This window comes from Aquarana catesbeiana, linkage group LG12, assembly GCF_042186555.1.
Source record: "Aquarana catesbeiana isolate 2022-GZ linkage group LG12, ASM4218655v1, whole genome shotgun sequence".
Classification (NCBI taxonomy): Eukaryota; Metazoa; Chordata; class Amphibia; order Anura; family Ranidae; genus Aquarana; species Aquarana catesbeiana.
Genome location: NC_133335.1, coordinates 137,307,286 through 137,320,018, shown reverse-complemented (window position 1 = coordinate 137,320,018; position 12,733 = coordinate 137,307,286). Strand labels below are relative to the sequence as shown.

The following is a 12,733-nucleotide window of genomic DNA, read 5'->3' as shown; positions in this document are numbered from 1 at the left end:
GACTTCTCAGTTTGTAGGCAGGTGCGGTGTATATTCTCCACTGCAGGTGGCGCTTGTCTGTAGCGGCAATGCAGATGAGGGAGGAGGTCGAGAGGAACCTAGTTCCTCTATGGTTTCCTCAGTCACTGGAAGGCAGCTATTCTATGGGATGCTGGTGCCCATCTGACTTTGGTGGCCATCTTGGGTCAGGCAGAGTCTATTTAAGACCCTGGCTCCTGGGTTTGGCGTGCATTTCAGCAAGCGGCAGTATACCCGTCTGTCAAGAACAGTGCTTAACATCAGGAAAAGGTTCCGGAGGTGTAAGAAAAGTGCAGGGACAAGCCATCCTTCCTGGAATCCTTCCCATTTGGGTACGGACCAGCCAGGCCACATTCTGCTCCTTGAGACAGACGCTGTCGGCACCTCTAAGCCTCCGATCTACTGTTCCAACGCTGTTACCATTTAACAACACTCTGCACCTACCCACAAGTTCACCTCTTGGAGTTACATCATTGGGACATGGAGGCAGTGACTAATACAGTAATGGATTGGCCTATGCTTGTATATAGCTGAAGAGATTTTCCAAAGTGATTGTACTCAGTGCATGCCCTGTATAAAAGTTGAGACTGCTCTTCGATCCGACTGTTCCCAATTATTAACTTGGTGCAGGCACTTGTCACTTGCATGAAAATTTAGCACTTGCAGAATAAAGATAGTGTGGCCCCAGGCAATGAGGATTGACTTGATCTGGGGTACCACATTATAGATCACAGAACTTATTGCTTTATTTTCTATGACACCTGTCATGAGGGGACTGTTTGTGCTGACCTCTGCTTTTAGCAATGTTAGTTCCTAGACGTAATGCTGCTGCATTGGCTTCATTGCATTTTGAGACACTGACTTGGAATTACACTTATAACTCGGACACTCCTGACATTTCTCTCCTACATGTAAAAATCATAATTTTTTTGCTAGAAAATTACATAGAACCCCCAAACATTATATTTTTTTTTTTTGCAAAAACCCTAGAGAATACAATGGCAGTCATTGCAACTTTTTATCTCGCACGGTATTTGCGCAGCAATTTTTCAAATGCGTTTTTTTGGGGAAAAAAAAACAGTTTTATGCTTAAAAAAAAAACAAAAAACAGTAAAGTTAGCCCAATGTTTTTGCATAATGTCCTCTAACGCACGCGGCAATACCTCACGTGCGATTTGAACGTTGTTTACATACGTGGGCGGGGCTTACCTGTGTTCGCTTCTGAGCGCGAGCTACCGGGGACAGGGCGTTTTAAAAACATTTTTAAATTTTTTTTATTTTTACACTTTTTTTACATTAAATTTTTTTTGATCACTTTTATTCCTATTACAAGGAATGTAAACATCCCTTGCAATAGGAATCTATCATGACAGGTCCTCTTTATGGAGAGATGCGGAGTCAATAAGACCTGGATGGCGGCGGGAGGGGGGGGGGGGGGCGTCCCCTCCCATTGCCTATTAGAACAATCAAGCAGCGGAAGTGCCGCTATGATCGTTCTTATCGTGCACAGAATCGCCGGCTGGAAAAAATGATATCTGAATGATGCTGAATGATGCCTGTAGCTACAGGCATCATTCAGATATCCCCCCCAAAGTGAGGACGTCATTTTACTATGGCCCGGTAGCCAAGTGGTTAACAAGCAGGGCTCGACAAATTTCAAGCACCAGGTTGCCATGGTGACTAGAAATTGCCTCCTGGCACCTGTACTTTTGTCAGCTGTCTGCTTCATAACCGCGCTTTAGCCTGAAAGATGACTACAGCGCGGCTCTGTTGTTCCAGGAGGGCGCGCATCCAGTATGCTCTCCTCTGTGATCACTGTGTCCTTGGGACACAGCTGATCACATATCTCGGTAATGGGCCAATCACAGTGGCCCTTTACCATGTGGTTAGCTGTGTCCAATCACAGCTGATCACAATGTATACAGACTTGCTGGTTATTGGCAGTACTTTCCTCACACGCTGTCACAATGCGAGGGAAGCAGACCCCGTAACCAGCAAGTGTGACAGGGGACATGTACACAGATAACCAGGGCACTGATCATCAGTTCAGCCCCATCAGTGCCAATCAGCTTTTGTTAGAACTCACAGGGCCCCGTACAACCTACCCGACCGCCCCCCCTCAAGTGAATGGGCTCCCCTATGTGGGAAAAACAGGCAAAAAAAAAAAAAAAAACAGGAACGTGTGTTCCCACTACACAGAGTATAAAGGGGCCTGTCAGCTGGAGAGAGAGATGTGTTCACTGGCTCCAGCACTGCAGTGGCAGCTACCTGCAGTTCTAGGAAGGCTCCTGGTATATTCACCCCCTCTCCAAAATCATGAAGATTCTGTCACTTTACTCCAACAGCCACCCCCCACCATGCTTACTCCCACCAGCAGAAGCATTGCTGCATCCAAACCCTGGAGTTCACAGTGAACACAGAGCAGTGAGAACACGATCTGGAGGGAGGGGGAGCAAGCTTGCTGCTCATTCATCACCGCTGACAGGCGAGAGATCACTGCTGACAACGGGCCAGGGGGAGACAGAGGGAGAGTTTTAGGAGCCTACAGAAGCAGAGACTCTGCAGCTGTCTCCTTCTGCTCCAGATTAGGACACTGCAAGTATATAGAACTGATCCCTCTGGAGAGCTGCTGGAGGGAGAAAGCCGGTGTTATAACAAAATGACCAACCCGGCAGAATGTGCTTCCTGTGACGTGGAATCAGCTGTAGCTCCAAACCGTGCGCACTGCGCAGGTGCAACGTGACATACATTCCTTCTGTGGCTGACAAAATGCTCGACCGACTACTGCGCATACACAAGGCAGAAATCAACTAACACAAAATTTATATTGCTAAGCCCATCTTGGTACACCTTACACTCGACCTCATCACACCTACAGTAACAAGGCAGGGCAGCGGACATCTTGCTACTATGTTTATGTAGATAAGCTCATACAATTTCTGAAATTAGTTTGCGTTTTCAAAACGGGGTTTGGTGTAACAAGATGTCCGCTGCCCCGCCTGCTTACTGTAGGTGTGATGAGGTCGAGTGTAAGGTGTACAAAGATGGGCTTAGCAACGTAAATTTCGTAAGTGTTTGTTGATCTCTGCCGCACTGTCAGCCACTGAAGGCATGTATGACGTGTTGCGCATGCACAGTGAGCGTGGTTTGGAGCTACAGCGGTTTGAAGATACAGTTGATTCTACGGCACAGGAAGTGACGCGGGTTGCACATTCTGCCAGGTTGCTCCTTTTGTCAGAACACCGGTAGCGCTGCAGGGGATCCACAGGTGTTACAAACCAGTACAGCTGGCTCTCTTCTCCTGCAGGTGCTCGAGCCCCTCTTCTGAAGTGACAGAGCTCGGGCCCGGTACAGGAAGGCTGGCTGTACTGGGCTATCAGCAGCCCTGCCCATCAGTACTGCCTATTAGTGCCCATCAGTGCCTCCTCATCAGTACCCATCATTGTCCATCTGTGCTGCAAATCAGTGCAACCTTATCAGCGCCGCCTCATCAGCGCCTCCTCATCAGTGCTGCATCATCAGCGCACATCAGTGAAGGAGAAACATTTCTTATTTGCAAAATTTTATAACAGAAACTAAAAAAAAAAAAAATGTGGGGTCTTTTTTTTTTTTGTTTAGCAAAAAATAAACACAGTAGTGATTAAATACCACCAAAAGATAGCTCTATTTGTGTGAAATAAAATTATAAAAATGTCATATGAGTACAGTGTTGCATGACCACACAATTGTCATTCAAAGTGTGACAGCACAGAAAGCTGAAAATTGGCCTGGGCAGGAAGGGGGTGAAAGTGCCCAATATTGAAGTGGTTAAATGTGTCATCCTGGCTTGCCCATATAGCAAGCTAGATGGCTGGACTGGGACTCGGGAGATTCCAGGTGAAGTTAAGAGGGAGGGACCTAAAAGAGTACCTCAGCTAACCATTGGCTGAGGAGGTAGCAGGAGCCGGCTGCGCCTGTTAATCTGCACCAAAGCTGAAACCTGTCACTATACACAATAAGAAATTCTAAATAATGTCCAACCACAGTGATGCAATGCAGTCAATCAGTCAATGCAGGCTCTCTAAATACCCAACAGGTACTGTGAAAACAAAATGAGAGAGCGCACAGCCCATAGTGCAGTTAACCCTTTAATGAAGACACACAACATACACAGTATTGCACAAAGACACAGCGTGTAAGAGGCACATCAGCATGTAATGTAGGCACCAGCTTAAGGGAGTCCACACTATGAGAATATCTGAGGAAAAATTCAGTACGAGGCACGGTCATTCGATTTTCGTATATTGTGTACACAACTTTCAACATTCCTTTCAGAATTTGCAAATGAAAATTTCCGAAGGGCAAACTCCAAAATTTTTCTTATACGCGAACAGAATGACTGATTTTGTTTATTGTGTACCATTTTTGGACAAGAAAAAACTGATGCGAAAGACTGCACATGATCAGAAACAATAAACAAAAACAAAAAACAAAAAAGACTTTGTCCTACGAGAATTTTCGTACATTATTTCCTTCCTTGGTTTCTGACTTGCTGTGAAACATTGAGAAAAACCGAATGACTGATCGCTCTATTTTCCTATAGTGTGTACCCGCCTTTATCCCCAGACCTCGATGCTACACCGTGGATAGTGGGGAAGTGAGAAATTCCTTTGGTCCTGGGAGATGATGAACCCAGTCCGGAGAGTGTTTCGGATTCTAGTGAGTGCAGTGGTGGCGAACGGACTAAGCCCCCCCCCCCCTCCAGGCAGTCACCAGACAAAAAATAAAATGTTAAAACTGGCCCTTTAACTGCTTGCCGACCGCGCTATAGCCGAATGACAGCTGTAGCGCGGTCAGATAACTCTGGGAGGGCGTACTATGACGTCCTCCCAGAAACGCGCACCCAGGATGGCAGAGCGATCACTTGTAAACAAAACGGCATCAAGTCCAGTTCCTTGTAGAAAAAAAATGACATGTTCAAAAGACTCATTAGGCCTCATAAAATATACGTTGGGTTGTTTTCTTTCCAAAATGGGGTCATTTTTGGGGAGTTTCCATTGTCCTGGTGCTCCAGGGCCTTCAAAAGTGTAAGAGGTAGTCAAGAAATTATATGTATAATTTATGCTCAAAGAACGCCTGACGTTGCTCCCTGCATGTTGAGCCTCTGTATGTGGCCACGCTGTGTAAAAGTCTCACACATGTGGTATTGTCGTACTCAGGAGAATTTGTGTCATGCATATGCTGTGTGTGAGAAATAACCTGCTAATATAACAATTTTGTGAAAAAAAAAAGAAAAAAAAATTTGATTTTGCAAAGAATTGTGGGAAAAAATTACAACTTCAAAAAACTCAACATGCCTCTTACTAAATACCTTGGAAGATATGTAGCAGTATAAATTTTGGCTAAAATTTATGAAGAAAAATTACTAAATTTCAAAAAAAAAAAAGCGGAAAGCTCTATTTGTGTGAAAAAAATAACAAAAAGTTCATATAGGTACAGTGTCGCATGACTGAGTAATTGTCATTCAAAACGTGAGAGCACTGAAAATTGGTCTGGTTAGGAAGGAGGTTTAAGTGTCCAGTGGGTAAGAGGTTAAAAAAAAGGATATATAAAAAAAAGGTCCTTAAGTGCGCTGTGTTTGGACGCCGGACACAGTGCACTTATAGGAAGCGCCACGTCTATGCAATCACGAGATTGCAGATGCGGCGCTTCATTTGCAGGCTTTTTTCCCGCCTTGCGGAACTTTACAAAGCGCCGAGTAGCTTCTGCCCTGCGCTCGTAGTATCTATTATTACGGCCGGGCGGTTTGATTGACATCTGAGTTAGATGGGCTGCAAGGGCTGAGACGGTGATAATAATGGGGGATTTTAACTACCCAGAAATTGACTGGAGTAATGGCACTGCTGGGACAGTTAAAGGGCAAAAATTTATAAACCTAGTACAGGACAATTTTATGGTCCAGTTTATTGAGGCCCCAACTAGGAATGAAGCTCTGTTGGACCTGGTACTCTCAAACCATACAGAGCTTATTACTAATGTCCAGATAAAGGAACACCTGGGTAGCTGTGATCATAACATGATTTCATTTGATGTTAGCTGTAAACAAGAAATACATACGGGAAAGATAAAAAAACTTCAAGAGAGCAAATTTTCCAGGGATGAGGGCTGCTCTCCAGGATTTAGACTGGGAGGGAATATTTGCATCGATAAACACAGAACAGAAATGGGAATTCTTCAAAAAGACTGTTTGGGACCTCACTGCAAAGTACATTCCCATGGGCAATACGTTTAAAAGGCTAAAAATAAAACCTATGTGGCTCGCGGTCAAAGTTAGAAAAGCTATAAACAATAAGAAAAGAGCTTTTAAAAAATATAAAAATGAAGGAACACTAGTGTCGTTTAAATGTTACAAAGAATTTAACAGAATATGTAAAAAGGAATCAAGGATGCAAAAATTCAAAATGAACGACAGATCGCAAAAAATAGTAGGACAAACCCCCAAAAATTCTTCAAATATATTAATAGTAAAAAGGTCAGGTCTGAGCATGTAGGCCCTTTACAAAATAATCTAGAGTGGGTGACTGGGAACGAAGAGAAGGCAAATGTATTAAATACTTTCTTCAGCTCTGTGTATACAAAAGAGCATGGGGGAGCCCATGTCCATAATGGGGGTGGTATTGACACAGCCCCGAATGATCCACAATGGCTGAAAAGTGATATGGTCCAGAAATATTTAGCCAGTATAAAGGTGGATAAAGCACCTGGACCTGATGGCATCCACCCACGGATCCTAAAAGAATTGAGCTCTGTAATTTCAAAGCCATTGTATCTAATTTTTAGGGACTCATTAATGACGGGAATAGTACCACTGGATTGGCGCAGGGCGAACGTGGTGCCTATATTTAAAAAGGGATCAAAGTCTTTACCAAGTAACTATAGACCTGTTAGTTTAACTTCTATAGTCGGGAAGATACTGGAGCATTTAATAAAAGACCACATAGACGAGTTCTTGCTGGAAAAAACTTTTTAAGCAACAGACAGCATGGATTCATGAAAGACAGAAGTTGTCAGACAAACCTGATTTCTTTTTATGAAGAGGTAAGTAAAACCTTGGACAGAGGGGTGGCTGTGGACGTGGTATACTTGGATTTTGCAAAAGCGTTCGATACAGTTCCGCACACACGGCTCATGTGTAAGTTAAAGTCTACTCTACAGGCCTGGAAATATCAGTTTGTAAATGGATAGAAAACAGAAAACAGGCTAAAAAGACAGAATTCAGAGAGTAGTGGTTAATGATTCTTACTCTTACTCTCTAAGGTTATCAGTGGTGTACCCCAAGGTTCAGTGCTGGGACCCTTACGCTTTAATATCTTTATAAATGATATTGGGTCTGGGATCAAAAGTAACATTTCTGTCTTTGCAGATGACACCAAGCTATGCAGTGGAATAACGTCCTTACAGGATGTCTCCAATTTACAAGCTGACCTCAATGCACTGTCTGATTGGGCATCTATGTGGCAGATGAGGTTTAATAATGATAAATGTAAAGTTATGCACTTGGGGGCTAAGAATATGCATGCATCATACATACTAGGGGGAGTACAACTGGGGGAATCCGTGGTGGAGAAGGATCTGGGGGTTTTGGTAGATCATAAGCTCAATAATAGCATGCAATGCAAAGCTGTGGTTTCCAAAGCGAGCAAAGTCCTTTCTTGTATTAAGAGAGGTATGGACTCCAGAGAGAGAGAGAGATATCATTTTGCCCCTGTATAAATCATTAGTAAGACCTCATCTGGAATATGCAGTTCAGTTTTGGGCACCAGTTCTCAAAAAGGATATCGGGGAACTGGAGAAAGTGCAGAGAAGGGCAACCAAACTGATAAGAGGTATGGAGGAGCTCAGCTATGAGGAAAGATTAGAGGAACTGAAATGTATTCACTCTTGAGAAGAGGAGAATAAGGGGGATATGATCAACATGTTCAAATATATAAGGGGTCCATATAGTGAACTTGGTGTTGAGTTATTCACTTTACGGTCAACACAGAGGACAAGTGGACACTCTTTATGACTGGAGGAAAAGAGATTTCATCTCCAAATACGGAAAGGCTTCTTCACAGTAAGAGCTGTGAAAATGTGGAAAAGACTCCCGCCAGAGGTGGTTCTGGCCAGCTCAGTAGATTGCTTTAAGAAAGGCCTGGATTCTTTCCTAAATGTACATAATATAACTGGGTACTAGCATTTATAGGTAAAGTTGATCCAGGGAAAATCCGATTGCCTCTTGGGGGATCAGGAAGGAATTTTTTCCCCTGCTGTAGCAAATTGGAGCATGCTCTGCTGGGGTTTTTTGCCTTCCCCTGGATCAACTGAGGGTATAGAATTGGGTCTATTGGATTGTACGATATTTTTTTTTTTTTTTTTTTATGGTTGAACTGGATGGACTTGTGTCTTTTTTCAACCTGACTAACTATGTAACTATGTAAGTGTTAAAAGTGCAAAGTGCAATCACAATAAACATAAATAGCACTAATAAGTATCCTTAATAAAATAAGAAAATCATGTGAAATACAAAAAATGTGCAAAACACTGCAGGAGAACACCTTCCTGTATAAAGTGCAAAATGTACGACGTGAACATTATGATGCTGTGCGTGACATGCACACAGCAAGCGTACAGTAAAACAAAGTGTCTAGTGCAACAAACAAGTCCAAGTGACTACATATTTCAGACAGTCCATGATATCCAAATGTAGTAGTGGGTGAACACAAACGTATGAAAATACTCCTTCACAAGGTGGATCAGCTTTCTGACATGCACATACTGAATGAATAAACAAAAGATAGTGCTCCTCTTCGTGTAGAAACCACACACTAATAAGTAATGGCCCCTTACCTTAAGGTAATAGGGTATCAGCATATGACCAGTGCTGGGAGTAGCAGCCTTTTCTTCTATACTTAGACCCAAAATCCTGATCCAGGCACTTAGTCCCTCAAAAGGTACAGGGGGCAATAACATAGGTCAATAATGGCTTATCTCCGACGAGCGGAGAGCTCGTAAGCCTCAGTCAGCATAGAGTGCCTGTCCCATCCCTACGTGTGACGTCACGCAGTATTTTGCACATTTTTTGTATTTCACATGATTTTTTTATTTTATTAAGGATACTTATTAGTGCTATTTATGTTTATTGTGATTGCACTTTGCACTTTTAACACTTCTGCAACTGTTTTTTATATATTTTCTGTCACATATTATTTATCTATTTTCCGTCAATTGGTACTGGTCGCTATTTAACCCAGTAGGGTTCTATTGTGTTTTAGCGCTTTACCCCACTAGCACTGTCACTTTAGTATATTTTCTTTTTCTTTTTTTTTTTTTTTTTTTTGCTGGATTAGCGGAGCACCACCCCATTATTTTATTTCACTGATTATTAGGGTCTGGTTGTACCCTATTCAGTGCAGGCAGCTTTTCCACTTGCTCTGCTGTAATATACATGATAGCGCAGGAATAACCACTATACATTTCGGATCTACTCCACTTCATAAACAGGCACACAGAGGAGAAAGATCTCCTCTGTGAATGCCGGAGAATGAAGCAGTGAATAGATTTCAGTGCTTCATAAAAGGACACCTTTGTGCTGTCCATTTGCAAAGGCCTTTGAGGGGTGTTTTTAACGCCCCTCAAACACCTGCTTTAATGCCACTGTGAACTTAGCCTTAGCGTTGTGTAGCTTTGATTCAAAATTGAAGCCTCCTGTTGAGTCAGGAGGCTTCTGAAGCCTTTCAATGCCTCCCATTCAAGTCTATAGTAACGCTTGCAAACTGGCAGGCGTTTGCAGTGTGGTTTCGGGACGTTAACATTTGTTTATTTCCTGTAATGGCATAGGCGTTTGTGGATTGGTTTTAAGGCGCCTTAACGCTCATCAAACACTTCAAAACCATGCATATGGCGTTTGGGCAGTGTTTTTAACTCATCATTAACGCTTGTAAAACACCACTCTAACGCCTATACTAAAACTCACTGACACCAGTCTAACGCCCATACTAAAGCTCATTAACACGCGTCTAAACGTTCATACTTACACTATAGGAGCATTTGTTAAGCATTAGAAATTTAGTCAAGTGTGAACAAGTCCTTAAAGTGGTTGTAAACTCTCAAAAAAAAACAACCTGCAAGACAAAGGCATAATGAGCTAGTATGCATTGCATACTAGCTCATTATGAAATATTTACCTTAGTTTGAAGCTATTGCAGCGGTCCCCATACACCGATGTGACCTGCGAAATGTCTCCCGGAGTTATTTCCAGGTTTGTGGGCTCCAGTGCTGTGATTGCCCGGAGCCGCGATGATGTCACTCCCGCGCATGCGTGCGGGAGCCGTCGGTCACGGCACAGAAACTGAAGAGACGGTATGAGCGAGTTTCTTCAGTGCTCATGTGCCAATGACGTTGGCACATGCGGATACAGTGAATATCTCCTAAAGTTTAGGAGATATTCACAGTACCTACAGGTAAGCCTTATTATAGGCTTACCTGTAGGTAAATGTGGTAGTACAGGGTTTACAACCACTTTAACCTCTTCCTGTCCGCGCTATAGCCGAATGACGGCTATGAGACTTGGCTGATCACAGATCGGAGTAAGGTGTCGATCCCTTACCACATGATCAGCTGTCAGTCAATGACAGCTGATCATGTGATGTCAACAAAGCCGGTAATTGGCTATTTTTTCTCCTCACGCTAATAGCGTGAGGAGAAAAAAAAAGCTGATCACCGGCAGAGGTCACATTAGTCCCGATCCTGGAGAGGCTCTGCAGAGTCATCTGTGCCCATCCGTGCCACCTACCAGTGCACAACGGTGCCCACCAGTGCCACCTACCAGTATCCACAGTGCCACCCATCAGTGCCCACAGTGCCACCTATAAATGTCACCAATCAGTGCCTCATCACCAGTGCTGCCTATAAATGCCACCTACCAGTGCCACCCATCAGTGCCATCCATCAGTGCCGTCTTATCTGTGCCTATCAGTGCAGCCCATCAGAGCAGCCTCATCAACGAATATCAATGAGGGAGAAAAATTACAACATTTTATAAAAAACTGTGAAACATGTTTTTTCTTTCAAAAATTTCTGGGTTTTTTTTGTTTGTTTAGCAAAAAATAAAAACCCAAGAGGATTAAATACCACCAAAAGAAAGCTTTATTTGTGTGAAAAAAATGATAAAAATTTAATTTGAGTACAGTGTTGCATGACCGCACAATTGTCATTCAAAGTGTGACAGCGCTGAAAGCTAAGAATTGGTCTGGGCAGGAGGGGGGGTTTAAGTTCCCAGTAAGCAAGTGGTTAATCCCAAGCTGATGTCTGCAAAGTGATGTGGCAGCTGTATTGGCAGCAATAACTTTCACAGAGCAGGCAGGGTGGTTCCCCTCCCCTTTTTTACATGTGTACAACAATTAAAAACATTTGCTGTAAAGCCCAACTGGTCAAATCATTTAGGTATGCAAATCAGTTATAGAATTATTGTTAAGTTAATTTACATATGCTGTCGCTGCTAAATGTGGTCCGGGCGTAGTGTTGCCACCTCATCCCTTAAACTGAACACATATTAATTACTAAGGATGAGCTCCAGCGTGCAGAGCCCGCCAGGAAGTCGGCACTGCGGAGCGCTAATCACAGGCAGGGAGACATTGTCCCGATGCGTGGCTGCAGAGATCGAGAAATGTCTCACTGCCTGTGATTAGCCCTGTGCCGACTTCCTGGCGGGCTCTGCGCGTGGGCTGTGCGAACACGCTGGAGCTCATCCTTATTAATTACACAGGTTCTGTGGAAGACTGGGCGTCTAGGACTCAAGAATCTTTAGTCAGGAGAGGGTTAAAGAAAACCTGTTGCTTTGGTCTACATGGCCAAAGTACAAGTTTCCTGTCCACACCCCTTCAGAGAAGGGTGACTCAATCATTTCAGCTCCTGGCTGGTTTGCAACCTCGAAAAAAAAAAAAAAAATTATATATATGACTGGTTGTGTCCTCTCAAAACCATGTAAGTAGATTTACCAAACAATGAACGTTTTACACCTGGTAACAAATATATGCATTGCCTGACAAGAGACAGTGAAGTATAAGAATAGTATTTGGTAGAAGTAAATGGAAATCTTAGAGCTTTGAGTTCGGATCTGACCCAAATATGACCAGTCGTGTCTATAACCGTCACCGCCGATTGTGTAATGGTAACTGAAGTATACAGTCCAGTGTTCATATAAAAGTTTTATGTAAAAAGTATTCATTAAAGGTCAAATAAATAACATTTTCTTACCTCTTCTTAGACAAGCAGTTGCCTCTCGTTGTTATTCAGCAGTTTGCTGCTTTCACTTTCATTTCTAATTACGGAAATAGTACAAGGCGGCTGTTTGATGTAAATCACATGTGCCTGCCTGTTTTGTTTGACGTCTCTGAAAATGCAGTTTTTCCAGCTGTTGTGGAACAAGTTCTGAATGATCAAGCATTCCAAACGCTGAAACCATGATACTTGTGGAAATACAGTAAAGTTTATCCATGACTTATGGCCAAAAGTGTCATGCTTTTTTGCCCCCTTTTGGAAAAGACACTGCCCTTCTAATCAGAGTCACTGATCAATAGTATACTTTTTACTGTCCAGGCAGGTAAAACGCTGAGCAGGTTGTAACTAAGGATGAGCTCCGATGTGTTCGCACAGTCCACGTGCAGAGCCCGCCAGGAAGTCAGCACTACGCTAA

The 12,733-nt window shown here is 43.1% G+C and overlaps 1 protein-coding gene across 2 annotated transcripts in view; it reads right to left on the bottom strand.

Moving 5' to 3' along the window:
- Positions 1-12,447, bottom strand: part of IFI35 (interferon induced protein 35) — a 216,155-nt gene extending 203,708 nt beyond the window's left edge. The window contains exon 1 of one of the 2 annotated variants that reach the window (XM_073608362.1): positions 12,295-12,447. The gene's annotated coding sequence lies outside the window, so the exon portion shown is untranslated. The remainder of the gene's footprint in view (positions 1-12,294) is intronic. The other variant, XM_073608361.1, reaches the window with a different exon arrangement.
- Positions 12,448-12,733: the final 286 nt, after the last annotated feature.